At 40.5% G+C, this 27,907-nt stretch overlaps 1 long non-coding RNA gene across 1 annotated transcript; it reads right to left on the bottom strand.

Moving 5' to 3' along the window:
• Positions 1-2,009: 2,009 nt before the first annotated feature.
• Positions 2,010-27,775, bottom strand: LOC311429742. The gene is made up of 2 exons (XR_014688374.1): positions 27,657-27,775; positions 2,010-4,356 (listed from the first exon to the last, which is right to left on the bottom strand). It is a non-coding gene; the product is annotated as an uncharacterized lncRNA (long non-coding RNA).
• Positions 27,776-27,907: the final 132 nt, after the last annotated feature.

Below are 27,907 nucleotides of genomic sequence, written 5' to 3'. Positions count from 1 at the left end.
CCCAGTCAGCATGGCTTTATGAAAGGCAGGTCCTGCTTGACGAACCTGATCTCCTTCTATGACAAAGTGACGCGCTGGGTGGATGAGGGAAAGGCTGTGGATGTGGTCTACCTTGACTTCAGCAAGGCTTTTGACACCGTTTCCCACAGCATTCTCCTGAAGAAACTGGCTGCTCTTGGCTTGGACTGGCGTTCGCTTCGTTGGGTTAGAAACTGGCTGGATAGTGGGGCCCAAAGAGTCATGGTGAATGGAGTCAAGTCCAGCTGGAGGCCAGTCACTAGTGGCGTTCCCCAGGGCTCAGTGCTGGGCCCGGTCCTCTTTAATATCTTCATCAATGATCTGGACGAGGGCATTGAGTGCACCCTCAGTAAGTCCGCAGATGACACCAAGCTAGGTGCGTGTGTTGATCTGCTTGAGGGTAGGAAGGCTCTGCAGGAGGATCTGGATAGGTTGCACCGATGGGCTGAGGTCAACTGCATGAAGTTTAACAAGGCCAAGTGCCGGGTCCTCCACCTGGGGCGCAATAACCCCAAGCAGAGCTACAGGCTGGGAGATGAGTGTTTGGAGAGCTGCCAGGCAGAGAAGGACCTGGGAGTGATGGTGGATAGTCGGCTGAATATGAGCCGGCAGTGTACTCAGGTGGCCAAGAAGGCCAACAGCATCCTGGCTTGTATCAGAAACAGTGTGACCAGCAGGGCTAGGGAGGTGATTGTCCCCCTGTACTCGGCTCTGGTGAGGCTGCACCTCGAGTACTGTGTTCAGTTTTGGGCCCCTCACTACAAGAAGGACATCGAGGTGCTTGAGCGGGTGCAGAGAAGGGCGACGAAGCTGGTGAGGGGCCTGGAGAACAAGTCCTACGAGGAGCGGCTGAGGGAGCTGGGCTTGTTCAGCCTGGAGAAGAGGAGGCTCAGGGATGACCTTATTGCTCTCTACAGGTACCTTAAAGGAGCCTGTAGCAAGGTGGGGGTTGGTCTGTTCTCCCACGTGCCTGGTGACAGGACGAGGGGGAATGGGCTAAAGTTGCGCCAGGGGAGTTTTAGGTTAGATGTTAGGAAGAACTTCTTCACTGAAAGGGTTGTTGGACACTGGAACAGGCTGCCCAGGGAAGTGGTGGAGTCACCATCCCTGGAAGTCTTTAAAAGACGTTTAGATGTAGAGCTTAGGGATATGGTTTAGTGGGGATTGTTAGCGTTAGGCAGAGGTTGGACTTGATGATCTTGAGGTCTCTTCCAATCTAGAAATTCTGTGATTCTGTGATTTATTCCTAAGTATGTATTGGAGAACAACTTTTTTGCTTCTTCAGATAATGATTAGACAATTGTTTATGGCTTTAAACTAAAAGAGGAGAGATTTAGATTGGACATTAGGAGGAAATTCTTCAGGTGGCAAGGTGCTAAAGCAGGTTGCCTGGAAAAATTGTGGATGAGCAATCCTTGGAAGTATTCAAGACCATGTTAGATGAGGCCCTGGGCAACCTGACTGAGTCGGTGGCATCCTTTCCCATGGCTGTGGAGTTGGAACTGGATGCTGTTTCATGTTCCAAGACATTCTATGATTCTATAGTTTATAATCTAGTCTTAATATTACAAGAATACATATTTATTTATTTATTTATTTATTTTTATTTTACTTGTCTTTTCTGTAAGTATAGAATTAATGTTATTACTGATTCATTGATGCAGCTGGCCAAAACTCTGGTTACATGCATCTAAGGAAAAGCACAAAAAAAAACAAAAATGAAGAAAGATAAAATTGACTAAATTAAGAATTTGTGAAATCCTAATTATTAATGGAGAGTATGTAAATTAATTCCTTTAAATGAGTAAGAATCAAGCACCAAAATTTGTGTTTCTTTAATTATTCCAGGTATAAATGTATCCAGCACTTCATCCAGAAATCTCTTCTCACCTTTTTCCTGACAGTTTTCCTGTCAGTTACGTATTCGCTAGCTCTATTTCTTAACCTTTGCTCCTCTGTGTGACCCTTGTATTTCACACAAAAAGAAATACAATCTGTGCCTCATATTCACATAATTCACATTTAATTTCTAGTAATGAAATCTTAGAAAGATTCTACTGTTCCACTATCCCAGCATGTGACCTGTTCTTTCAGCTAATTAGTTGCTCATAGTGTTCAACTGGTTTTATATTAAAACTGAATGAAAGACTGTTATTATCATGATTAGACTCAAATTTACAATGCCTCTTCAATGCTGTACCTTTTCCTAAAAATGTGAATGTTAGTTTTATTTTCCTAGTTACTTCAGGCATTTACACCACATAATCCACCCCGTGACTATAGTCACTCAAGCTTCACGACAGTTGGAATATGTCGGGGATATCACATACATTCTCGGATTGAGGTTTATCGAGTGTATGTATATTGTGTAGAGATGCTAAGCGTTTCATCATAAACCAGAGTTTAACATACAAACTAATTGTCAGTATAAAACATAATACAGTGAGTATTAGCAGAACAATAACAGGGTGAAGCATCTTGTTGAAGATTCCCTCGGCACCTGGCGACCATCCAAACAAAGTGTCCCACCAACGGTGTCTCTCATCTCTCTGCACTCTTTCCATCACTCGATGTATTTCTTGTGCATCATGATGGACAGTAATCAGAGTCTTTTGTCCATTTTCTCGGACCTGTGTCATCAGCTGCTTCAGGTCCTCATGTACCAGCAATTTCTTCACCAAGGTAAGGTTCATTCCAATAGGAGTAGGCAGCAGTTCATGAAGCAGAATATAATTAGATGCAATAAGTTGATAAGAAGTGACAGGTGCTGAGTATTTAAAATCACATCCTAGAATTTTGGTAAAATTGCAAACACAAACATTAGAGTGATTACTGGTATCTACCACTGCATTATCTACGACTATAGAATCACAATGAGTTCTCATGCAAACACAACCTTTCCCAATATATACAAGTACAGTTTCAAGGGTTTCATTAGGATGTATCTCAAAGTGGCAAATATTTTGCTCAGTGTCAAGACAAACGTCTTGGGATTCCAGCGTGTTACTTTCGCAGATGAAACCTTTTTGTTCACGCACAATGCATGCATTTACATCAATTGTTTGCCACTTTCCTCCCTTTTGATGGGCCCATACTTTATGCTCTTTAGGATAAAGTATAGTTCCATTATGATTGAGTCCTAATGCAATGATTGGATATACATTGTATACGGTGGCATTACTTATAGTAAGTATAAAGGCAACAATTTTATCATTTTCTGCATAATGGGTAAAGCTGACTAATTGCCACTATGCTTGAAATTCTTTTTCAAATTCTGAAGCATTATCCCAAATCAATTTTTGAATTTCAGTGGGCAAAGTTCCTCCTTCTCCCTCTCTAATAATAGCTGCTGCTACAGGTTGTATCCATAACTGTGCTTGGATACAGCTCAAGGCAAGGGAGGTATTGCCTTGGCTTTTTCCAAGGGCATGTACAATTAATTGATGATATAGAAGCCATTGATTTGCTCCAAAAGCCAATAAGGATGATTTTATTGGTTGTTCCAGTTTTCTTAGGTCATCTGTAGTAGCAGTTACTCTACTCATTAAAACCTCAGCATCAATGCTATTTAATATACCTAATCCTGTCCCCAATAACCCAGTTGCATCCCGTGGCATGTGCTGAGATTGTTTTAGAGAACGTCCATGTAACCAGCCGGTGTAGGCAGTTCTCAGAAAGGTGGTACATTTTGGGTTAATTTCAGAGATATTAATGTGCAGCGCTAGCTCTACCCTTTTTAGGGACCAACTAGGGTTAAAGAGAATTTGTTGTTGCCCCACAGTTTTAATTATGTAAGGACCTGTATTGAAGATGGAGGGAGTTAGACCAATGGGGGGCTGAGTCGGTTCATTTTCAAGTATCTGTGGAGGCAGAGGCTTCTTATCCTTTGTAGTTGATGATGTTTCTGTATTAACCATGAATTCAAATAATATTTCTGTGCCTCTGTAACCCCAAAGACAGTACACAATTATAACTTCAGTCAGCCGATTATAAGTGGATCCATTAGTTATTCGACAACCAATTTGTCTTAAAGTTCAGCCATTCTTAGAGAATCATTCCAACTCCATTCATCTTTTGAAAATATTTTGTTTCCATGTAGAACTAAAGTAGAGAGATTTAGGTCCTTTTTGTTTTGAGATGTTCCAGTGACTGTGCTATACTGTGACAATACATGGTTAAATGCCATGGTGAAACACCTCAGCTCCATGCACAGCCACAGTAGCTAAGTTTCCTTTAAGGTCTGTAATTGCATCAAGGTCAGGGTAAAGCATAGCATCATTAATCCAAACTGTTGATTCGTCATCTTCCAGCTGTCCCTATACAGTTCGCTCAGGGTTCCTGTGAACACAAAAGAAAATAAAATATGCTCGGTTGTATTCAACCGGCAGGGTTAGAAAGAGGGTGAAATAGCAATCTTTGATTTCCCATGCATAGAAATATTTGGGAGTAGTTAGCACTATTACTACTGTTAGATACACAGAGGGCTTTCACTATCTCTGCCATGTTTGGAACTGCGGCAGTCAAAGGTGTAGTGTTAGCATTCAACTGTCTGTAATCCACTGTAAAATGCCATTGCCTGGTTGGTTCCTTTACTGGCCACACTGGTGAATTATAAGGTGAATGGGTCCTTTTAATAATGTCTCTTTTTACCAATTCTGTTACCACCCCGTCAATCCCCATGAGTGCTGCTGCTGACAACAGATATTGTCGATCATTAATGATTTTAGCAGGGGATAAGGGTATGGATGTTTGTAACAGGCTCAGTCTCACGGTGCCTGAATCCCTTTGATGTGTCGCGAAACTCCACACAGTTCCATCAGGGAGTTTCCACATACGACCACGCAGTGTGTCAAATCCTAAAATATTAGTATATGCAGCACCAACTAATACTTCTATCCTGGTTAATTTTTGTTCCTCTGGCAACCAGACTGAAATTTTTGCAGTGGGGCATTGTTTTTCCACACCATTGATTCCCGTGAATTTAACCCTGTGTTGACCAGGTGTTATGCTCAGGGTTTGTACTGACATTTGGGTCCTGGTATCAATAAGAAAATTTACCAATATTTTTGGGGGGTTCAACAGGAATGGCAATGATAGGATCAGAGTGTTCATTAGAGAGCCATTGAATTGCTCCGACACCACAACTCACTCTGTTCCCTATTAGGTTTGATCCTCTCTTTGAATTTGGGGTATCTGGGATTTTTAGTGTGGATTTGGCAGACTCGCCGAGAGTGGTCTTGGAATTTAATGCTGGCTGAATTTATCCAGCCCATTCGGTGTCCGTACTTATCTATGTCTTGTACGAATTCACTCCAGGTGGGAATAGGGGAGTTAGGATTTCGCCTACAACCACTATCATCATCCCTACAAGCAGCTAGTATGTGATTTTGGGTGTTTTCTACAAACATCTTAAGACAATCAGGGAGTCCACGGATGAGAGGGGTTAATTGAACCAGGTCAATAGGAGCTAACATTGGGGAATTCCTTAATTTTATCTCTTTCATATATCGCCTGAATGCAGGCTGCTTTCTGTACTGCTACAGCCAGGTCAGCTCCTGGTGTGGTGGTTAAAAATACTCCAGGTCTCCAAAAGCCTCCTACTTCTTCCTTACACAACATCATTCGATCTCCTCCTTTAAGAGAAACTCGACACACATACTCAACTTCTGATTCCCCTGACCGCCTTGAGATTTTAACCAACTCTGCTGGTGACAATGGAATTGTTCGCACAGTAGTACAGATTTCATCATTATCATCAACAGTAGTCTCAGTCTTAACCAAAGGTCTCAAGGAAATCGATTGAGGTTCAGAATCAGAAATCTCTTCAACACCACTATCACTGTCAGACCAGAAATCACTGTCCCAGCTTTCAGGTTCTGCACTATGCAGCACTCCACGAATCTGCTTGACCGGAGCGAAAGGCTGTACTTTATTTAACAGATGACTAACCCTCTCCAGCAATTGTTTAAGATGATTATTTTCACTCACAAGTTTATCATTTTCAGTCACAAGTTTGTCATTCTCAATGGAAAGTTTATTATTTTCATCCAAAAGTTTATCCACTCTGATTCCTAATGTTTTTCCCGTCTCCCTTTCAAAGGCCAATGATGACTTCAGCACCTCAATCTCTGATTTCAAAGCTGTATGTTCCGCATCAGAGATCAGTTTGGGAGCAGGAGTTTCCTTAGCTTCTTGCTGAGCACAAGACAAACAGGCTCCTAACACAGCACAAATCGCACGTTTACCCTTTCTTTGACCAATCTTTCGTGAAGCCTGACAATGCTCAATGTGCTCTACCACTTTCTCCTCATCTTTCCAAAACTTTTGGGAAAACTCCTTCCCTGCCTGGGAAGGGGCACATTTGTATTTTTGCAGTAGTTTATCCATAGCAATCCTGCCGACTATGCCAATTTTACTGTCGCGTTAAGGGGTGTAGCTGATTAACCGTTATGGGCCCGGTCAGATTCAGGGGACTGAACCAGTCGGACATTCACCAAAAACACATTAATGGCCTGGGGGTCCGTTCAGACATTCACCATCAATGCATTAACGGCCTGGGGGTCCGTTCAGACATTCACCAAAAACGCATTAACCATCTGGGGGTCCGTTCAGACATTCACCAAAAATGCATTAACCGCCTGGGGGTCTGGTTAGATTCAGAACACTGAACTATCACGGATAACCACCCTCACCCTCGTTGCACTCAATGAGAGTTATCACAATGCAATCAAGTATGGTTTATTACAGCAACAGATAATCAGGTTCTTTTGGATTGCCGGCGATAGTGACTGTCTGCAAAAGCAAGCTAGTATGCATAAAATACACAGGTGTTATAGGTGTTGTAGGTGTTACAGATGTTACAGGTGTTATAGATGTTTATAGATGTTACAGATGTTACAGAGGTTATAGGTGTTGCAGGTGTTACAGATGTTACAGGTGTTTACAGATGTTACAGGTGCGCAGCCTAGAAATAAACGCGTTAAAAGGATCAAAGACTCTATAGAGATTTATAAGCAAGTATTCAGATCTCACCCAAAGGCGTCCCAATGGGGGGGGAAGAGAGGCTCAGCCCGTCGACTGATCCCAGGAGTCAGGAGGTCCTAAGGATGTTGTCCTCGGGATGGTATCTCCCCTGACGGTGGTATCTTCCCTAACATCCCCTTTCTCTTTGGCCAATTTATATTATTTTCTATCTTTTAGGTGGAGCTTGAGTGGCTCTAGTCAAGCATATCTTAGTTATGATTGGTGTAAAGTTTTCCCGTCTCCGTTTAAAGCAATAGGCTCCGAGAAATTCAGAGCGCATGCTCAGTGAGGGGTGGTCGCACGTTGGAGGCGAGTAGCTTTTGGGATGGAGGTGTGTTTTGGTATTATAATGATATTATAATGAGCAAAAAGTACACTAGGGTACAGCATTTGTCAAAACATGACAGGTCTTTGGCTTAGGGCGGCAAAAAGTGCAGCTTTGTGCACAAGAACAATCGAGGCCCCATCTGATTACAGAGCCTAGCTGTGGTGTCTCCACTCCACTCTACGCTCCGTGCTGTTCCTTAGAGCTAGCACACCAAGTTTCCCCAGCGCGATAGCATCTAAGGTTGGGAGCCTAGGGAACGCTCAGATAATGCAGTTATGCCCTACCCTGAAAGCCTCTTCAGTGCTTTACCTTTTCCTAAAAATGTGAATGTTAGTTTTATTTTCCTAGTTACTTCAGGCATTTACACCACAGCTCTAGCTAAAAAGTCCTGCTAAGACCTTAATAGCTTTAGCATATTTTTTAACGCAAAACACCACACTTTGTAGGGTGGAGTTGCCTCATGTCTATCTCAGTGATCTCGATCTGAGGCAGATCATGTGAATAAAACTTTGATAGAGGATTTCAATCATAAATTTGGGCCTAAGTTATGATCTCTGTACCATTTTCCCCACTGATATCTTTAATTACTTGTGAGGCCTAGGTAAGAACTTTAAAAATTAATGCATTTTGACATTATTATGAATGGTTGTAGGAATTACACTGTTGGCATTTTGCCAAATTAATATTACAGGAAGGCTGAAGGCAAAGATGTATACCAGGATTAGGGGAGGAAGGGAATTGTCAACACTGACATAAATGCCTTATGGATTGTTCCTAGATAGATTCTTGATTGCCATGAATATTGAGAAAATGCTATAACTGTCTTTCATGTCAGTAAGCTGAAGGGTTATTATTTTCAGTTTAAAATTATACTTTCATAGCCACAATTTCTCTTACTTTTCTCTCAGGAATTTCTCATCACTAGATATTACTGATACCTTTCCTCTAAACCACAAAGCGATACTGCTGTACCTTCTAGAGAAAGAAAATACCATGTCCATAACAAATGTGCCAAGTATTCCAAATACTTTATACCCCTTCCTTCTCTGGAAGTCTGCTTAAGGGCTAAATATATTATTATTAGTAGTAGTAGTAGTAGTAGTGGTGGTGGTAGTAGTAATAGTAATATAAATTATTGAACTTTTATTATTACATTGGAATGTTTGTCCTATTATGTCATATATATCACATCATATCATGTCATATTTTGTTAGTTGTACTAATGTATGTTATATTATTTATATAACATAATAAAAAAGAGCTAAGAAAATTAGTACATATATTTGTACACATACCCTGATTTATACTACCTCACTATATCAGGCCCTTATGCCTGATCCTCAAAAATTATGCAATTCCAGTGAGATTCTTCTCCTGTCATTATTCATATTGTTTCTGAATAATCTGAGGACTAAGTTATCTCAGAGTTTTTCTAATCTTATTTATCTCTATAGCCTGCAAAGCTTTGCTGATGCTTTCTATAAGATAAATATTTATTTGGGAGCAAAAGAGGGTATAAGATTACGTGAATCAGGGTTTGGTTTTATACCATAAAAGAGCAACTGGTTTGATGAAGAATATTTGACAACCCTTAGAAGACAGGCACCATCTTTTTTCCCTCCCACATACATGAAAAAACCTGAAGGACAGCATCCAGCCCAAAGTTAGAAACTAGAGCATTGCTGTTCTCTGCTCAACAAAAAGCAAAACACAGAAATGGAAACAGTGTTGGGAGGGAAATTAGGCACATTTAAGATTCATGTTGTGTGTACGTTTTTTGTGTTGTATTTTTGTTGTTGTTTTGGGGGCTGTTTGGTTTTGTTTGTTGTTTTCCTTGAATTACATTGTGCTTCAGTATAATAAGACCATTGAAGAAATCGGGGAAATATTAATCTATGTCCCTAAACATGAAATCCAACCTTTCCTTAAACAATCCCAGAGGCAGTGACTCCACCATCTCCCTGGGCAACCTCATCCAATGCCTGATGAGTCTTTCTGAGAAGAAAAATCTCCTTATTTCCAACCTGAGATATCTTTGCATGATATAACTTTATGTTCAGGAATTACGTTGTATTCTGAGATAGTATATGCACAACTAAAACTAAGACAGCTATAGTAAATATTCATTCAAGATGAGATTCAATTTCTCCAGACAGAAAAAGGGATTTTGTATTTTTTTTATCCATTCATTCAAATTCTGCTCATGCAGTGATCAATAATTTGTTGCTTGTTTTGAGATATAAGAATGTAAGTAACCATTATGGTTGAACTTCAATAGTATGTTCGTGTAAGAGATGGACATTCACTTGTCCATTACCATGCTGGTGGGTTCCTACAAAATTTCCTTTGTATGCTGAATAACTATAGATTGTTGGGCTAGGCTTTGAGAAACACACACATAATTTGGCAACTTCGGCTATGAAAAATACTGAAAACAGTAAATCATTACAGCCTTCATGTGGGCAAGATAGTAACTATAATAACATCAAAAATAAGTGGCATAGTATCACATATGGCGTTCCGTCTCTCTTTCTTTTTCTCACTAGATTTTTCTCAAAGCATAGGAGGAAGTTCAATGCAAAGGGACAATTCTGGAAGGTCTAAAGGATCCTTGAAGAAAAATGAAGACACCGACCATAAAGAAGGCCAACGGCATCCTTGCTTCTATCAGGATCAGTGTAACCAGCAGGACCAGGGAGGAGATCATTCCCCTGTACTCTGATCTGGTGAGGCCGCACCTCAAGTACTGTGTTCAGTTTTTGTCCCCTCAGTGCAAGAAAGACATCGAGGCCCTGGAGCATGACCAGAGAAGGACTACAAAGCAGGTGAAGGACACAAGTCCTACAGGAGCAGCTGAGGGAAACAGGGTTGTTTAGTCTGGAGAAGAGGAGGCTCAGGGGAGAACTTATTGCTCTCTACAACTACCTGAAAGGCAGCTGGGAGCTGGGGGTCAGTCTCTTCTAGCAGAAAACTAGTGATAGCACTTGAGGGAATGTCCTCAAATTGCACCAGGGGAGGTTTAGCTTGGAAATTAGGAGACATTTCACATTTCTTCTCAGAAAGAGTAGTCAGGCATTGGAACAGGTTGCCCAGAGAGGTGGTGGAGTCACTGTCCCTGGAGGTGTTTAAAGAGAGTTTGGACTTGGTGCTTAGGGTCTTTAGTGGGTGACATTGGTAGTAGGGTGATGGTTGGACCAGATTATTTTGGAGGTCTTTTCCAACCCTAAAAATTCTATGATTCTATGTCCAAAGAAAGAACACACAGTCTTCCTGGATCATGGCTTATTTATTCTAAACTTCCTGAGGAAGGATTTGTTTCTCTGCAGTAGCTGACATATAAGCTATTGTTGTAAAACAAACTAAGACAATCTTCATTTCCAATTCTTCTATGAATATTCCAAACTTCATGTTTTAAAATCAGAACTACTTAGAACTGGAAAAATGATCAGTGACTAAATGGCTGTATATCTTATTATTAAAAATTACTCATTTTGAGTTTAATGATTGTAAAAATGGTTTTAGAACTCTTAACTATAATTTTGTTTTTACACCTGGATATTTGAAGCTCTTAGGCTCAGACTTATACAGACTACTGCTTTCACAGAATCAAAGAATTTCAAGGTTGGAAGAGACCTCAAGATCATAGAGTCCAACCTCTGACCTAACACTAACAAATCCTCCATTAAACCATATCATTAAGCTCTACATCTAAACGTCTTCTAAAGACCTCCAGGGATGGTGACTAAACCACTTCCCTGGGCAGCCCGTTCCAGTGCCTAACAACCCTTTCAGTAAAGAAGTTCTTCCTAACATCTAACCTAAAACTCCCCTGGTTCAACTTTAGGTTGTTCCCCCTTGTCCTGTCACCAGGCACGTGGGAGAACAGACCAACCCCCACCTCGCTACAGGCTCCTTTAAGGTACCTGTAGAGAGCAATAAGGTCGCCTCTGAGCCTCCTTTTCTTCAGGCTGAACAATCCCAGCTCCTTCAGTCACTCCTCATAAGACTTGTTCTCCAGGCCCCTCACCAGCTTCGTCGCCCTTCTCTGCACCCGCTCAAGCACCTCGATGTCCTTCTTGTAGCAAGGGGCCCAAAACTGAACACAGTACTTGAGGTGCGGCCTCACCAGAGCCGAGTACAGGGGGACAATCACTTCCCTAGCCCTGCTGGCCACATTGCTGCTTATACAAGCCAGGATGCCATTGGCCTTCTTGGCCACCTGAGTACACTGCTGGCTCATATTCAGCCGACTATCAACCATCACTCCCAGGTCCTTCTCTGCCTGGCAGCTATCCAACCACTCATCTCCCGGTCTGTAGCTCTGCTTGGGGTTATTGCGCCCCAGGTGCAGGACCCAGCATTTGCCCTTGTTGATTTCTAACTCCTTCAGCAATATTTTACAACACCTGCAGTATGGCTGGATATCTGAATGGTACGTGCATCAGAAATATGCTTGCAAGCAACAAGAGTGGAAATAACAACAACAACAATAATAATAATAAAGTCTTCAGACCTATAGAGGTCTTACAAAATTCATTACTGTACGAAAAAATCTGCTATATGCCCTCAGTAAAAAACAAACAAACATATTTTGACATCACCTTTGTATAACATTATTAAATCTTCCCAGGGAAATCCAAGCAATTTAATGAATTTACCTGCAAAATGCAATATGGGAAGATGCATTTATTTAAAAAGGAGGATAATTAGCAATTTCAACCATTTAAATAAGGAGACATTACATTGTGTTCTGTGCTTGCCTGTATCCTAGCTCATCCCAATACAACTATGTTCATTGCAAGAAGTGTTTTCTTTTCTTAAGGCCTTTCTTAAAGAAGAAGTCATTACAGAAAATATCAATACTGAGGTCTGACATTAAAAAACTTGTTTCTTGTATATGTTGTTTCTTGTATATGGTTAATAATGATCAGATCATAGTACTTTACAGTTAGTGATAATTATTCATAATGACTTGAAAGAAACAATCAAATGCAGCAAGCTGACATATGGTCTGAGTTTTAGGTAGCCCTGTGTGGAGCTGGGAGTTGGACTCCATGATCTTTTTAGATGTATTGGGCTTATGTGGCAAGGTTTTGGTAGTGGGGAGCTGCAGGTGTGGCCTCTGTGAGAAGTATCCAGGAGCTGCCCCATGTTAGATGAGGGCTAGTTTCTGCTGTCTTCAAAGGGACTTGCCACTAGCCGGAGCTGAGCCCATGAGCGACACTGGTTGGGCATCTGTGAGAGCAGTTTTAAGGAAGGAAAAAAAAACTGCTGTGCAACTGCAACTGGGAGAGTAAGGAGTGATAAACAGCCCTCCAGTCACCAAGGTCAGTGAAGAAGGAAGACAGGAGGTGCTCCAGGCACTGGAGCTATAGTTCCCTTGCAGCCTTTGGAGAGGCTCATGGTGGAGCAGGATGTCCCCCTACAGCCCATGGTGTACCATGGTAGAGCAGATCTTGCTACAGCCCATGGAAGAGCCCATGGCAGAGCAGGTGGATCTGACCTGAAGGAGGATGCAGCCTGTAGAGAGCCCTTGCAGGAGCAGGGGATCTGGCAGGAGCTGCTGCCTGTAGGGGACCTGAATTAGAGCAGTTTTCTCCTGATGGATGGACCCTGTGGTACAGACCCATGATGGAGCAGTTCTTGAAGAGCTGCTGCCTGTCAGAAGCCCATGTAGGACCAGTTCAGGGAGGATTGTATCCCATGGGAGGGACCCCACATTGGAGCAGGGGAAGAGAGTGACTGTAAAGGAGTGGCGAAGATAAAGCACAGACTCTAGTCCCTGTTCCCCTGCACCTTGAGGGGAGGATGTAGAAGAAGGTGGACGGGCAGGGAAGGTACACTTCTCACTGCTCTAGCTTGTAAGTAATAGGTAATAAATTTCATTAGTCTCCTTATGCTGAGTCTGTTTTGCCCATTATGGTAATTGCTGAGTGATCTCCCTGTTCTTATCTCAATCCTTGAGCCCTTTGCATTGTATTTTCTCCCCATTTCCCTTTGAGGAGGGGGAGTGAGAGAGCAGTTGTGGTGGAGCTCAGCTGTCCAACTGAGTAAAACCACCAGAGCAGATCTCTTCCAACTTGGGGTATTATATGACTAGGATTCTTTGAAAATGGAGTTTCTTAGATGTCAAATTGCATGTCAAAGGTTCCCCCTTCCCCACTGATCTTCAGGTTAATTGACTATTTTATTTTCCAGAAATATCACTTTTTTATATGTTGAAGAATCAAAACAAATATATACGAAATCTAAAATTACATTTTTCTGTAACAAGTTTTCTAGCTAATATATGACCTTAATTTGTTTTTAATAATTGTTTTCAGCTCTGATATCCATGATATCACATCCATATATAAAATGGTAATTGAAATAAACTTATGTTGGATTTTGCTAGACAGAACTTTACTAGAGAACAAGAAAAATATGCTTCACTCCTTTCCCTGTGGATTAGAATTACCCAAATGGTACAACTATTTTATTTTATTTTATTTTTTTTATGATGTAATCAAGATAGAATCTGAGCTACATAAACCTAGACAACATTTTTTAAAGAGGAAAAAATGCCTATTCCTAGATATAAATTGAAGAAATCAAGTGTTAAGAAATCTTTAAAGAAAAAGCTATATAGGAAATGAAGTAAGAAAGAATATCAATTGAATATGGTATATAGATACAACTTTATTCACCTATGTTCTGAGTGTCATAGTCCATAAGGGGTACATTCAGAAAATTAAAATACAAAGCGGAGATTTCTTTTGTATCTCAAACAAACCTAACCCTTCATTTTTTCAACCTTCTGTCTCTGGAAATAACATTTTTTTCCTATTTCTTTTCCAACTTGCTTTAGAATTAAGACAAATTTAAGAATGATGAAGATCCTTTAATAGACTTGGTTTAGTGATTGCTTATAGAACATATTTTAAAGTTTTGTGGGGTTCATTGTAATAAATAGATTTATTGCTTCCACTGTTGTTTTTGCCTAGGATCATTTGAAAATGCTTCTGAATGACTAAGAGCAAATATTTGAAGGGCCTCAAACTTAACTGTAATTAAAAATAACCAGATTATTAACACAGATTAATAGCATCTCAATATATATACATCTGTCCTGGTTTTAGCTAGGATAGTTAATTTTCCTCCTAGTAGCTGGTAGGGTGCTATGTTTTGGATTTAGGATGAGAATCACGTTGGTAATACACTGATGTTTTAATTGTTGTAGAGCAGTCCTTACACTAAGCCAGCTTCTCGCTCTGTCCTGCCAGTGGGCAGGCTAGGCGTGCAGCAGGAGCTGGGAGGGGACAGACCCAAGACAGCTGACCCAAACTGGCCAAAGGGGTATTCCATACCATCTGATGTCGTGCTAAACAGTATATAGGGGTGGCTAGCCAGGGTGGGGGGTGGTCTGCTCGGGGTTAGGCTGGGCATCGGTCATTGGGTGGTGAGCGATTGTATTGTGCATCACTTGTTTTGTACATGTTATTATTATTATTTTATTTTCTGTCCTAATAAACCATCTCTATCTCAACCCACAGGCTTCAGTTTTCTTGTTTCTCTCCCCCATCCCAGAGAGGGAGGGGGGAGGGTGAGTGAACAGCTTTGTGGTGTTTAGCTGCTGGCCAGGTTAAACCACAACAACATCCTTATATATGTGTATGAAAACAGTAGGTCCAAACACTCATATCTAGATAGACAAAAACTAAATAAAAATGGAAGATTAGAGAGTCTATTAAAGAGTGAAAAAAGGAAGAATGAGTGTCATGGAATGCTTGATTCTGATGGAAAACTTACTGAATATCAAGCAAAAATTGAACATTTCAGAGTAACCTACATAAATCAACTTATGTTAAATTTATAGAACTGAGATATATGTTGTATGCCTTAAATATGTAATAGAAGATAATAGTTTTAAATTAAAAATATATATATCAGAATAAAATATTTAGAACATCAAATAATTATTTAAACATTGAAGTAACTCAATTCCTATTTCAACTTTTAGGAATATACAGGATGCCAGTAATAACCTTGAAACGAAAATATTTTGAAAGTGTGTGGAATAATTGCTGAAGGTGACTTATTGACACTAAACATATGTCCATATCACAAGAGAAGGATCAGTACTGAGGAAACTTCCAGGGTGAGATTTGGCAGATATGCAAGGAATCTGTCCCATGATAGTCCCCCTGGCAACATAATCTGCACCCTTAGGTAATGGCAACACCAGGGGAGCTTGGTGTGTTGACTCTAAGAGATTCAGCACAGAGGGTGAATTGAGATGAAGACATCATGGCCAGGCTCTGTGTTATTGCTGCAAGGGTGGGGAACCTAATGGTACTGTGAAACTGATAGATTGCATGGCCAGCCCTAAGTCTAACTGATAACCAAATCATGTCCTCTTGGTGAACTTTTCTCATTATACTCTCATTATAGTGCCAAACCACAAATCCCAAAGGCTACCAGCCTCCAAGGGGCAACTACCCCTCACTGAGCATGTGCTCCGAATTCCTCTGAGCACATACCTTCAAAACTAAAGCAAGAAAAACTTATACCAATCACAATGAAGATACATATGACTAGAGTCACTCAAGCTCCACCTAAAAGTAAGAAAATAGTATAAAAATAGCTCAAGAGATTAAAATGTTAGAGAAGACACCACCACCACAGACAAGTCAGGAGGACATCGCTGACTTCTGGGATCAGTCAATATGCTGAACCTCTCTGCCACCCCATAGGGACTCCTATTGGGTGAGATTCAAACTCCAGTTATACCTGGTGCTTCCCTGAGAAACCTAACATTCTCTATAGAGTTGTTTCATAAGCTAGCACATGTAGTTGGTTATGTTTGTCATATTCTTGGTATTTGCATGTGTTTTGCAGACAGTGCATTTATCACCAGCAATAAAAAGAACCTGTGCTCCCATTGCCTCTATAAACAACACCAGTCATTTACTAGACTGAAAGTGGAGCACAGAGGAAGAACTGGAGATCTGCATGCAGTCGCAATGCTATGATCTCATCACAATCAGAGAGACATGATGGGATAGCTCACATGACTGCGATGCTGTCATGGAAAGCATTTTAGAAAAGACCAGCCAGGAAGGCGAGGTGGTGGAGTTGCTCTTTATGTGAGAGAGCAACTGGAATGCATGGAGCTCTGCCTACGGGTGGATGAAGAGCAAGCTGAGAGCTTACGGCTAAGGATTAAAGGGCAGGCTACCGTGGCCATGGGTGTTTGCTAGAGGCCACCTGATCAGGAAGAGGAGGTAGATGAAGCCTTCTTCAGACAGCTCGAAGCAGCCTCTCAGTCACAAGCCCTGGTTCTCACGGGGGACTTCAGCTACCCTGCTGTATGCCGGGAGGACCAAGCAGCTAGGGACAAACAGTCCAGGAGGTTTTTGCAGAGCACCGATGACAACTTTTCAACACAGGTGGTGGAGAAGCCAACAAGGAGAGATGTGATGCTGGACTTTGTATTAACGAATAAGGAAGGACAAGTTGGAGATGTGAGGTTCGGGGCCAACCTTGGCTGCAGTGACCATGATATGGTGGAGTTCAGGATCTTGCGAGGAGGAAGCAGGGCAAAAAGTAGGATTGTGACCCTGGACTTGAGGAGAGCAAACTTTGGCCTCTTCGGGGATCTACTTGGAAGAATTACATAGGTTAGGGCCCTAGAGGGAAGGGGGGTCCAAGACAGCTGGTTAGTATTCAAGTATCAGTTCCTCCAAGCTCAAGCTCAGTGCATCCCTATGAGTAAGAATCACAGCACTGTAGGGGTTGGAAGGGATCTTGAAAGATCATCGGGTCCAACCCCCCTGACAAAGCAGGTTCCTCAGAGCAGGCTGCCCAGGTAGGCGTCCAGACAGGCCTTGAATGTCTCCAGAGAAAGAGACTCCACAACCTCCCTAGGCAGCCTTTTCCAATTCTCCGTCACCCTCACCGTGAAGAAGTTTTTTTGCATGTCAATGTGGAACTTCCTGTGCTCTAACTTGCAGCCATTGCCCCTTGTCCTATCCCCACAAACCACTGAGAAGAGGTTGGCTGTATTCTTCTGTCCCCCACCCCTCAGATATTTATATACACTGAGGAGATCCCCTCTCAGTCTTCTCCACTCTGAACAGACCCAGGTCTCTCAGCCTTCCTTCATAGGGAAGATGCTCCAGGCCCTGTATCATCTTTGTGGCCCTCCACTGGACTCTTTCCAGGAGATCCCTGTCTTGCTTGTAGAGAATGTTAAGTCTATCCCAGCTAGACCAAGTACACTCCCTTCGTTGTTGCTGTTTGTTTCTTTCTTTCTTGTTTTTTATTGGTTTGTTTCCAGAACATAGACCTAAAAGCAGGCTGATACTAGTGGCCATTGACTTTTCTACATGTTTTGTAGCTATTGTCATTTTGGTACAGTGCGTTCTTTTTTTTTTTTTTTTTTCCTGATGCTGAACTGCTATGTCATGTTTCAGTCAGGTTGGAAGTAATCAGGAGTAAGACAAATAAATGTTTTTGTTACAATGATTTGTTTTGGTAAATGACTTTGAGAAACACTATGTGCAATAATAATGCAAGTCAAAAGGAAAAGCAAAGCAAAGCAGTACAGAAGAATATATATTGACTTAGAGAACAGGGAAAACCAAATATCACCACACGGCACATACTATTCTGTGTTGTTGCTTTTTGCTCTTTTGTAGTTTAGAATCTTTCCTGAAGTTTTCACCTCAAAGTATAAATAGTTGAAAATATTGTGTCTAAAGACAAGCATTCAAGCAAATTTTCCAGCAGTATGGAAAGTATCTCCTGATTTCCCACAGGCAACAATAGCTTGCATTTCAATTTGAAATTGAGTATTTGAAAGGAAAAGATGCAGCTATGAAGTTAATAGTTTAAGGAAATCATACATTATTTCTGAAAGTCACTGAAAAAATATAAATATTTCTCAGTTTATAGCACAAAATATTTTCCACAATATAATTAAATTGTAGTCAATTCCCAGATCGTTGAAAATTTCTGAAAATAACAGATATTAAAAAAAAAAAAACAAACACTATGAATCTGAATGTGTACATACACACATGTTATAAGCAACAGAAAGTTTTCAATACTGAGTATAATCACATCCTTTGACTACCCATGTATTGTGTCCTTGTTTTATATTTTCCAAAGCGTAAGCCATTCTTTAGAAGTTCTGCCATGTACTCAGTTTTCCTTGGAGAAGTTCTGCTGCTGAAACTCTTTTATGAATAATGGATCTGATGAAGAGCCTTTAACACTGAAAGTAAAGCTACAGTTGCCTGGCATTCACTTGCTCTGTTCAATTTAATGGCAAGCTGAAATTGCGTGCTATATGAGTAGCAGTAGATGAGCCTGAAAGCTCTGCCAATTAAATTCCTCATATACATGAAATATTTTGGGGTAGGTTTTTTTTTTTTTTTTTTTTTTCTCTCCTTTGGTTTGTTTGTATTTCTTTTTGTTTGGTTTTAGTTTATTATTATTTCCACATCCATAACATATTTTCATGAATATATATGATTTTGGAAATGCAATAAGTAAAGATCACGCTCAACTATATTGAAACTTAGAGCACCACAACAGAGTCTGGAATCTTTAAAGTGACCCTTCTAATCTTGGGTTCACTGTCATGTTCAGTGCAGGGCAGCAAGACTTCACTTTTTTTTCCTTAGCATTTTCTGACTTCAAATCAGATTTTATTCAAACAGTGAAATTATTTCAAGTATAACTTACTTTTATTCCGAGAAAAAAAATAATGTAAATGCTAATTATTATTATTAATAATAAAATTAAACAGAAAAACAAACAAACAAAAAAACATAATTCAGTTTAAGCCCTTCCCAGCTAGGATCATACAATCAGACAACACTTTAGAACTCACTTTAGAAAATAGAACTCTGAAAGCATCTAATCCAACTTCCAGCTGAAACCTCAGAATATTAGAAGAGATTACTCAGGGTCTTGTCTGGTTAAGCACTGAATTTCTCCAAGGACATAGATTCCACACCCTCTTTGAGCAGCAGGTTGCAACACATAATCATTCTCATATAAACCTTTTTCCTCATGGGCAGTCAGGTTTTCACTCCATGTGACCTGTGGCTGTTGCCCATCATCATTTTGCTATGTGCCTCTACCCACCTGAACTTGGCCTCTGAATCTGTCTTGAATTGTGGAAAGCAATCTCTCTTCTTAAAAGAGAGCAAGCACATTTCTCCAACCCTGTCCCTCCTCATATACAGTAAGTGTTAAAAACACATAAATATCTTGGTGTCACTCCACTCTACTTACTCCAATTCATCAACATCTCCCTTTTTACTCGGAGAACAAAGTTGCAGGCAGTATTTGGCCTCATCAGCGCTGAATAATTCCCTCATTATGCTAGCAACTCTCTTGATAATATAGCTCAGTGCGTGGTTTGCCTTCAGCACCACATTGGCACACAGCTGATTCACATTCACCAGGAACCCAGGTCCCTTCATGAAAAGTAGACACATAGAATCATTTAGGTTGGAAAAGACTTCTAAGATCATCTGGTCCAACCTTTAAACCACCCCTACGAAGTTTACCATTAAGCCACGTCAGTATGCTCTACATTTACATATTTTTGAAGACCTCCAGGGATGTTGACTCAACTACTTCCCAGGGCAGCCTGTTTCTGACAACCATTTAAGTGAATACTTTTTTCCTAATATCTAACCTAAATCTCCCCTGGTGCCCTCTTGTCTTAGCACTTGGGAAAAGAGACTGATCCCCACCTCACTATAGCCTCCTTTAAGATTAATCGTAGAGCAAGATAAGTTCTCTCCTGAGCCTCCTTTTCTCCAGACTAAACAATCCCAGCTCCCTCAGCTGCTCCTCGTAAGACTTGTTCTCTAGACCCTTCAAGAGCTTTATTGCCCTTCTTTGGGCATGATCCAGAACCTCAGAGTTCTTATTGTATTGAGGGGCTCAAAATTCTGTGGGCCCAAAACTGAACACACTACTTGAGGGGTGGCCTCACCAGAGCTGAGTATGGAAGGATAATCACTTCCTGGCCATGCTATTTCAGATACAATCCAGACTACAGTTGGCATTATTGGCCACCTGAGCACACTGCCAGCTCATATTCAGACAGATATTTACTGACACTCTGTCCTGGTTTCATTTAGAACAGAGTTAATTTTCTTCCTAATAACTGGTAGAATGCTATGTTTTGGCTTAGGATGAGAAGAGTGCTGATAACACCTCAATGTTTTAATTGCTGCAGAGCAGTGCTTATACTAAGCCAAGGACGCCTCAGCTTCTTGCTCTGTCCTGCCAACGGGCAGGCTGTGGGTGCAGCAAGAGCTGGGAGGGGACAGAATCACACAGAATCACAGAATTTCTAGGTTGGAAGAGACCTCAAGATCATCGAGTCCAACCTCTGACATAACACTAACAGACCCAGGACAGGTGACCCAAACTAGCCAAAGGGGTATTCCATACCATCTGACGTCATGCTAAACAATATATAGGGGTGGCTAGCTGGGGGAGGGCGGCCGGACTGCTTGGGGTTAGGCTGGGCATCAGTCAGTGGGTGGTGAGCAATTGCATTGTGCATCACTTGTTTGTACATATTAGTAGTAGTAGTACTATTATCATCATTGTATTATTATTATTATTGTTATTATTATTTTCCTGTCTTATTAAACTGTCTTTATCTCAACTCATGGGCTTCACTTTCTGTTTCTCTCCCTCATCCCAGAGAGGGAGGGAGGAGGGTGAGCGAACGGCTGTGTGGTGTTTAGCTGCCGGCTGGGTTAAACCATGACACACTCCCAGGTCCCTTTCCACCAGGCAGCTTTCCAGCCACTCTTCCCCCAGCCTCTAGCACTGCCTGGGGTTATTGCACCCCAAGTGCAGGACCCAGCAATTAGCCTTGTTGAACTTCATACTGCTGGCCTCAGCCCATTGGTTCAGCCTATCCAGATCCCTCTGTAGAGACTTCCTACCCTCAAACAGATCAACACTCCCACCTAACTTAGTGTTATCTGCAAATGTACAGAGGGTGCACTCGATTCCCTCATCCAGATCACTGATAAAGATATGGAAGAGAACCGACCCCAGTACTGAGCCCTGGGGAACACCACTTGTGTCCGGCCTCCAACTAGGTTTAACTCCCTTCACCATTACCCTTTGGGCCCAGCCACCCAGCCAGTTTTTAACCCAACAAAATATACACCTTTCCAAGCCATGAGCAGCCAGTTTCTCTAAGGGCATGCTGTAGGGAAACAATGCCAAAAGCCTTACTGAAATCAAGGTAGACAGCATGCACAGCCTTTCCCTCACTCACTGAGCAGGTCACCTTGCTGTAGAAGGAGATCAGGTTCATCAAGCAGGACCTGCCTTTCATAAGCCCATGCTGACTGGGTTCAATCACTTGGTTGCCCTGTAGTTGCCACGTGATGGCACTCAATCTGCTCCATGAGCATTCCTGACACTGAAGTCAGACTGACTGGCCTGTAGTTTCCCAGATCCTCCTTCCATCCCTTTTTGCCATGGGCATCACATTTGCTAGTGCCAGTCAACAGGAACCTTCCTAGATAGGCAGGGCTTCTGATAAATGATGGAAAGTAGCTTGGTGAATGCTTCTGCTTAAGTCCAGCAGTACCCTTGGGTAGATCCCCTCTGGCCCCATAGACTTCCTTATGTCTAAGTTGTTTAGCAAGTTGCTAACCATTTCCTCATAAATTATGAGAGCTTTATTCCACTCCTCATCCCTCCACCTACCAGCTCAGGGGACTAGGTACCGGAAGAACAACTAGACTTGCTGCTACAGACTGAATCCAAGAAGGCATTAAGTACCTCAACCTTTTTCTCATCTCTCATCACTATGCTTTACCCCACATCCAATAAAGGATGGAGATTCTCCTTAGTCCTCCTTCTGTTGTTTATGTATTTATATATATATATATTAAAAAAAAAAAAAAAGTTTTTAACAGTAGTAGCCAGATTGAGCTCCAGTTGGGCTTTGGCCTTTCTTATTTTCTCCCTGCACAGCCTTATGACATCTTCATATTCCTCCTGAGTTACCCACCTCTTCTTCCAAAGGTCCTAAACTCTCTTTTTCTTCCTGAGCTCTAGCCACAGGTCTCTTTTCAGAAAGCTGGTCTTTTTCCATGTTAGCTCATCTTTCAGAACATGGGGAAGGCCTGCTCCTGCAGCTTTAAGATTTCTTTCTTGAAGAGTGACCAGCCTTTCTGGACTCCTTTGCCCTTCAGGACTGCCTCCCAGGGGACTCAGCCAAATAGTTGCCTAAACAGATGCCAAAGTCTGCCCTCCAGAAGTCCAGGGTGGCACTACTGCTAAGTCCCCTCCTGACTTTTCTGAGAATCTAAAACTCTATTAATTCATGATCACTAGTAGTAGTTTCACTGTCTGCCCCCAGTATGTATTGTTGCACTGCACCCCACATGCAGAACATTATCAAGCTTTTTTGAGTTTGTTCTCTTCTACAATATTTAATAGCTATCTCCAGCTTAGAGACTAGTTTCATTTTTTTCATGCCAGTTAACTTTCTTGGCTTTTGAGTGGAGACCCTCTCATATTCTAACTATAACTTGTTTTTCCCAGTGATCCTATTTCAGCAGCATCTTCTACTGGTGGCAGATCTTTGCTCTGCATGTTGTTTTTTTGTCCTGTGACCCATCCTGAATATTTAAATAAAGCTAGAGTAAGGATTGTTTCAATATAGAATCATAGAATGGCCTGGATTGAAAAGGACCTTAAAGATTTAGGTTGGATGTTAGGAAGAACTTCTTTACCAAAAGGGTTGTTAGGCATTGGAACAGGCTGCCCAGGGAAGTGGTGGAGTCACCATCCCTGGAGGTCTTTAAAAGATGTTTAGATGTTGAACTTAGTGATATGGTTTAGTGGAGGACTGTTAGTGTTAGGTCAGAGGTTGGACTCGATGATCTTGAGGTCTCTTACAACCTAGACAATTCTGTGATTCTGTGATCATATAGTTTCAACCCCTCTGCTCTGGGCAGGGTTGTCAGCCACTAGAGCAGGCTGCACAGAGCCACATCCAGCCTGACCTTGAATGTCTCCAGGCATGGGACATCCACAGCCTCTCCGGGCAACCTGTTCCAGTGCCTCACCACCCTCTGAGAGAAAATCCTTTCTCCTAATATCTAACCTAAATCTCCCTACTTACTTAAAACCATTCCCCCTTGTCCTATCGCTATCAACACATGTAAACAGGCATTCCCCCTCCTGTTTATACACTCCCTTCAAGTACTGAAAGGCTGCAATGAGGTCTCCCCAGAGCGTTCTCTTCTCCAAATATACCTTCTCTTCTTCAATATAACTTTGATAGGAAGGAGTTTCTAAGTTTCCTTAATTTAGCAGTTCATTTGTTATTCATGTGATGATGCAGGCCAGCGCTTATTAATAAAAACAGCCATTAGAATGGAAAGATACTTTCAATTCAACTATCCTTCTTTTCCAAACATCAAACTGCCAGAGCAGTTGACAACTGTTCAGACAAAAATGCCCAAATGAAGTTCATACAGGAACTTGTATTCCCTAATTCATCTTGACTCCAATTATGAATTATTCAATTATCTTTTTAATGAGTTTCATGTTTGTTTCCTATTTTGATATCTGAAGGAGGCTTTTCCATCTAAATAAACTGAAAATCTGCATAGTGTCTTTTCATTTTCCAACTATCACCCAGAAATCTGGGGTTCTGGAGTTTTTGCTTATGTTTCATTTCAGATGCTTGGAGTTTGCCTGCTTGTCATTTTTCACTCTTTTTATCTTATTTCACTAATCAGATAGAAAGAAGGGGAAAAAATACCCTAAAACAAAAACCTAAAGCATAGCCCCTGCTGTGAAATATGCTTTTAGAACATAAGAAAGAGTTTGTACCCATATCCTGAGTGGACTACTGCCATGAATGTTCTTGAAAGCAGGGATTTCATGAGGCTTTGAAGCTGGAATGTATTTATAGTCAGACTGAATACAACCACCAAGTTCAACACTTTCTACTTCAGGTTTAGATTTTACATATGCTCTAGGTTAAAATACACTATATTTTAAAAATAAAATAATGTAGTTGGATAATAAAAGTACCAGTTGACAGTGTCCTGTGTATTCTAATTTTTTATTTTATTTTATTTTTTTATCTCCTTCAAAATATCAAGGAGATGTAAAGGACGTGATTCAGTTGCCTGAACATAAATACCATTTGCGATACTTGTGATACCCAAGTGGTATTTGGATATCCAAGGATATTCAAATGAAAAACATGTGATCCTCAAAAGATACAATAGACCTCAGAAGAGGCCTGAATATTGAAGAGCAACAGGTGGGATGCACTAAGCAGTCATAGGTAACACTGAATATATGGGCCACAGACAGACTACAGGGGATTTGGACTCCAGTTTAAGACAATTTAAGGTTAAAGAAGGTTAAATGTCAATGAAATAAGACCAGTTATTATCTAGGAAGTTTGGTCTCTACCTACCTATCATCCAAATACAATTGTAGTCTTGAATACATGACCTACCTGTTGCTAGGCAAGACCAAGAAACACCAAGCCACATGTGGGCTCTTCAGCAGAATAAAGATCCGGACTCAAATTCATCTGTCTCTGAACTTCCTTTGACTCAGACAGTGAGATGTGAATACTGGGAAGAAATTCCATGCTTTCTGCAAGTGTTGAGGGCTCATAACCCTAGGATTAATTACTCATGAGCTACAACCATATAAAATGCATGGCACTGATGGCATTTAGCTCATATAAATAATTGAAAACACTGAGTAAAATAAGAGTTCTACAGCATCTAAAGAAAGCAATTTTTATTAGCTTGTATGTAACATGAAGAAATGCCTACATGAATTCCCAGATCATGAATAATTAGATTTGTTTCAAGGGCTTGTTCATTTGGATTTTAACTACACTCAGATCTCTGAATATCTTTGTAGGCTTCAGCCTTTGGGCTGGAATGAGGGGAAAAAAATGGCAGAAATTATTTCTACAGAACTGTCCTTTCAGAAAGCCATTTATGTATACAAAAGTTCAGGATTTCAGAACCCTAACTTCTCTTTTTGTTGATGTTATTTTAAGTATCCTGCCTATGAATGTCTTCAGTTCATGTACAAATATGGAAAAGTCAAGAAACTTCATAGTTCTCCCAGTCAAACATCTGAAATTCTAGTATCTTTTAAAAAAAAATATATATATATATATAAATATATATATATATATATATATATATAAATTATATATATATAAATATATATATATTATTAAGTTGAGCTGATACTTTACTTCTTTTAATTACAGGAGAGTACAAATCTTATCCATTTCCAAGCAAACAATAAATAGCATGTAATCGTATCTTGCACATGAAGGTTCATGTTCCAAAAATGTCTGTACGGAATCATTTATATTGTAGAAGGCACCCAAAAAGTAACTAATGGTCTTTTAGTTCCCCCATTGCTTTCTCATCAGTATGACTGAATTTAAACTGAAATATCTGAATTAAATAGAAACATTTGTTGCTGGCATAAATATTCAATAGTAACTTCAGAAACTGAAAAAAGGCTCTGCTATTGCTTTATTTATCATATGGGAAAGAACCATTTTAACAGCTTCCTTATTATGAGAATATACACAGATATGGAAACAAATTTTGATACTGAGAAGAAGTGTTACAATCACTAGTTCCCACATATGGGAAACTTCACATTAAACTGGATAGCAAAGTGGAAAATTCATTTATTTTCTGTCAGTAGCAGGGAGACTTTACAAATGTATAGATTATTCTTTTACTCTTTTATACTAAGAAAAGGTCAATTACACTTACTCTCAGTGAGTTAGAAAATATCCTTGAATGGTTATTTTGGCTTTTGGATGGTTATTTTTTGATAATTACAGATTCTTTTCTTCTCCAAAGCTAGAATTTTCTTGTTAAAGATGTGTATTTTTATTATTTCCTTCTACTCCGTTTAGAATTCAAAATTCTATTTGCACGTTAGAAACACTGAAATATGATATTATTACAAAGTCTGTGGTATGTTAAATTAGTTTAACTTTAGGAGGTAAACAGGTGTTTGTAATTAGCCATTTGCTTCACAGTTGCCTCATTATTTGCATTGGTATCAGGAATTTACAAGGTGAAGTCATAGAGAAGTAGCAAATTGAAATTAGGATGTAAATATGGAGTGTCTGAACCCATGCTTCCCTGTAGGTCATATTTAACTGTTGTAGTTCCTCTTAAACAAACTGTTTTACTCATGAAATTGTTTATTTTCCAACACATTATGTTGCACTGTCAATACTAGACTGGAGGCTTACCTACATTACTTTGTACAGTTCGGTTTTAAATCACTCAAACAATTCATTTTCTTTAATTTCCCTTGGGAAGCTATTGCATGGTTTAATACATTCAAGTGTTAGCCAGTGTTTCCTCATTCAGTCCTAATTTTATTTTCACATTTTTTCTGATTACAGTTAATTATACTTCCACATAGCAACTTTAAAAAGTCTTCTAATTTCTTGTTTACAACCTATGAATAAATTGAAATAGCTTTATATACTTTTTTCCCCCTCACTTAGCTAAAGTCAATAATGCATTTTTTTTTCTTACTACCAGAAGAGTTTTTTTTTTTTTTTTCCCCTGAAAGAGAGTGTTTTTAACTCTTAAAGGAGTCAAATGCTCAAAAAGTCAACAATTTAAGGTTAATTTTTTGATTGCAAAGCTTTCTGATAAAAAACTACCACTAATGAAGAAATAGTTTAACATGTCACTTTCTATTTGCCTTCCTGAAAACCCGAGCTTTCTTGATTATCTGTATACAGTCAGTGCCAGAAAATGTATTCATTAAGTGAGATAAAGAGCAAAGTGTGGGGCCACCTCCTCCTGCCGAGGACCAGCCACACATGCCCAGCTAGGTGCATCCAGGGACCTACAATATGCATCTGCTGCTTTCCTCTTTGCAGGTTCATGCAATAGCAAAGCTGAACACGTGTCCCAGAGGTACATAAACACACACAGATACTAAGACCAAACACTGACACACAGGTCACCACTGTTACGGGTCTGCCTTCAACAAGACTCAGACACAGACAATCATCCAAATCCTCTTCACTTGATGGTAGTTAGAAATTCACTGTTGCAAGTATGGGTGCACAGAACTCTCTAGGTGCACAAGCACATTCATAGATCATTTGCATACCTGACAATGTCCCTCTGTCCATTCAGCACCTCCCACACAAATCCTTGAGTACCAGCACAGCCACCCAGCACCCCTGTCTACTCACCATCTAGTTAAGGGCCCCCTTGTTCACAATCTTATCAGCTGTAAAGTTCGTCCTTCCAGGAAGCAGTGCCTGTACCTTGTTAGCCTGCCAATTAGTATGACTCGGAGATTTGTTTCTTGTGACTGTCTCCCGCCTTAGAAATCTTTAAACAAATAATTCTGCTGGAATAAATATCACCAGTCCCACACACCCTAATTGATTAGCATGACTGACGAGACTTAGCTCCCATCACTACCTCCCTTTCTTATTAT

The sequence above is a fragment of the Aythya ferina genome (genome assembly GCF_964211825.1).
Source record: "Aythya ferina genome assembly, chromosome: 1".
NCBI classification, from domain to species: Eukaryota; Metazoa; Chordata; class Aves; order Anseriformes; family Anatidae; genus Aythya; species Aythya ferina.
Note: the sequence above shows the minus strand (reverse complement) of the source record. Positions and strands in the feature narration are given on the sequence as shown.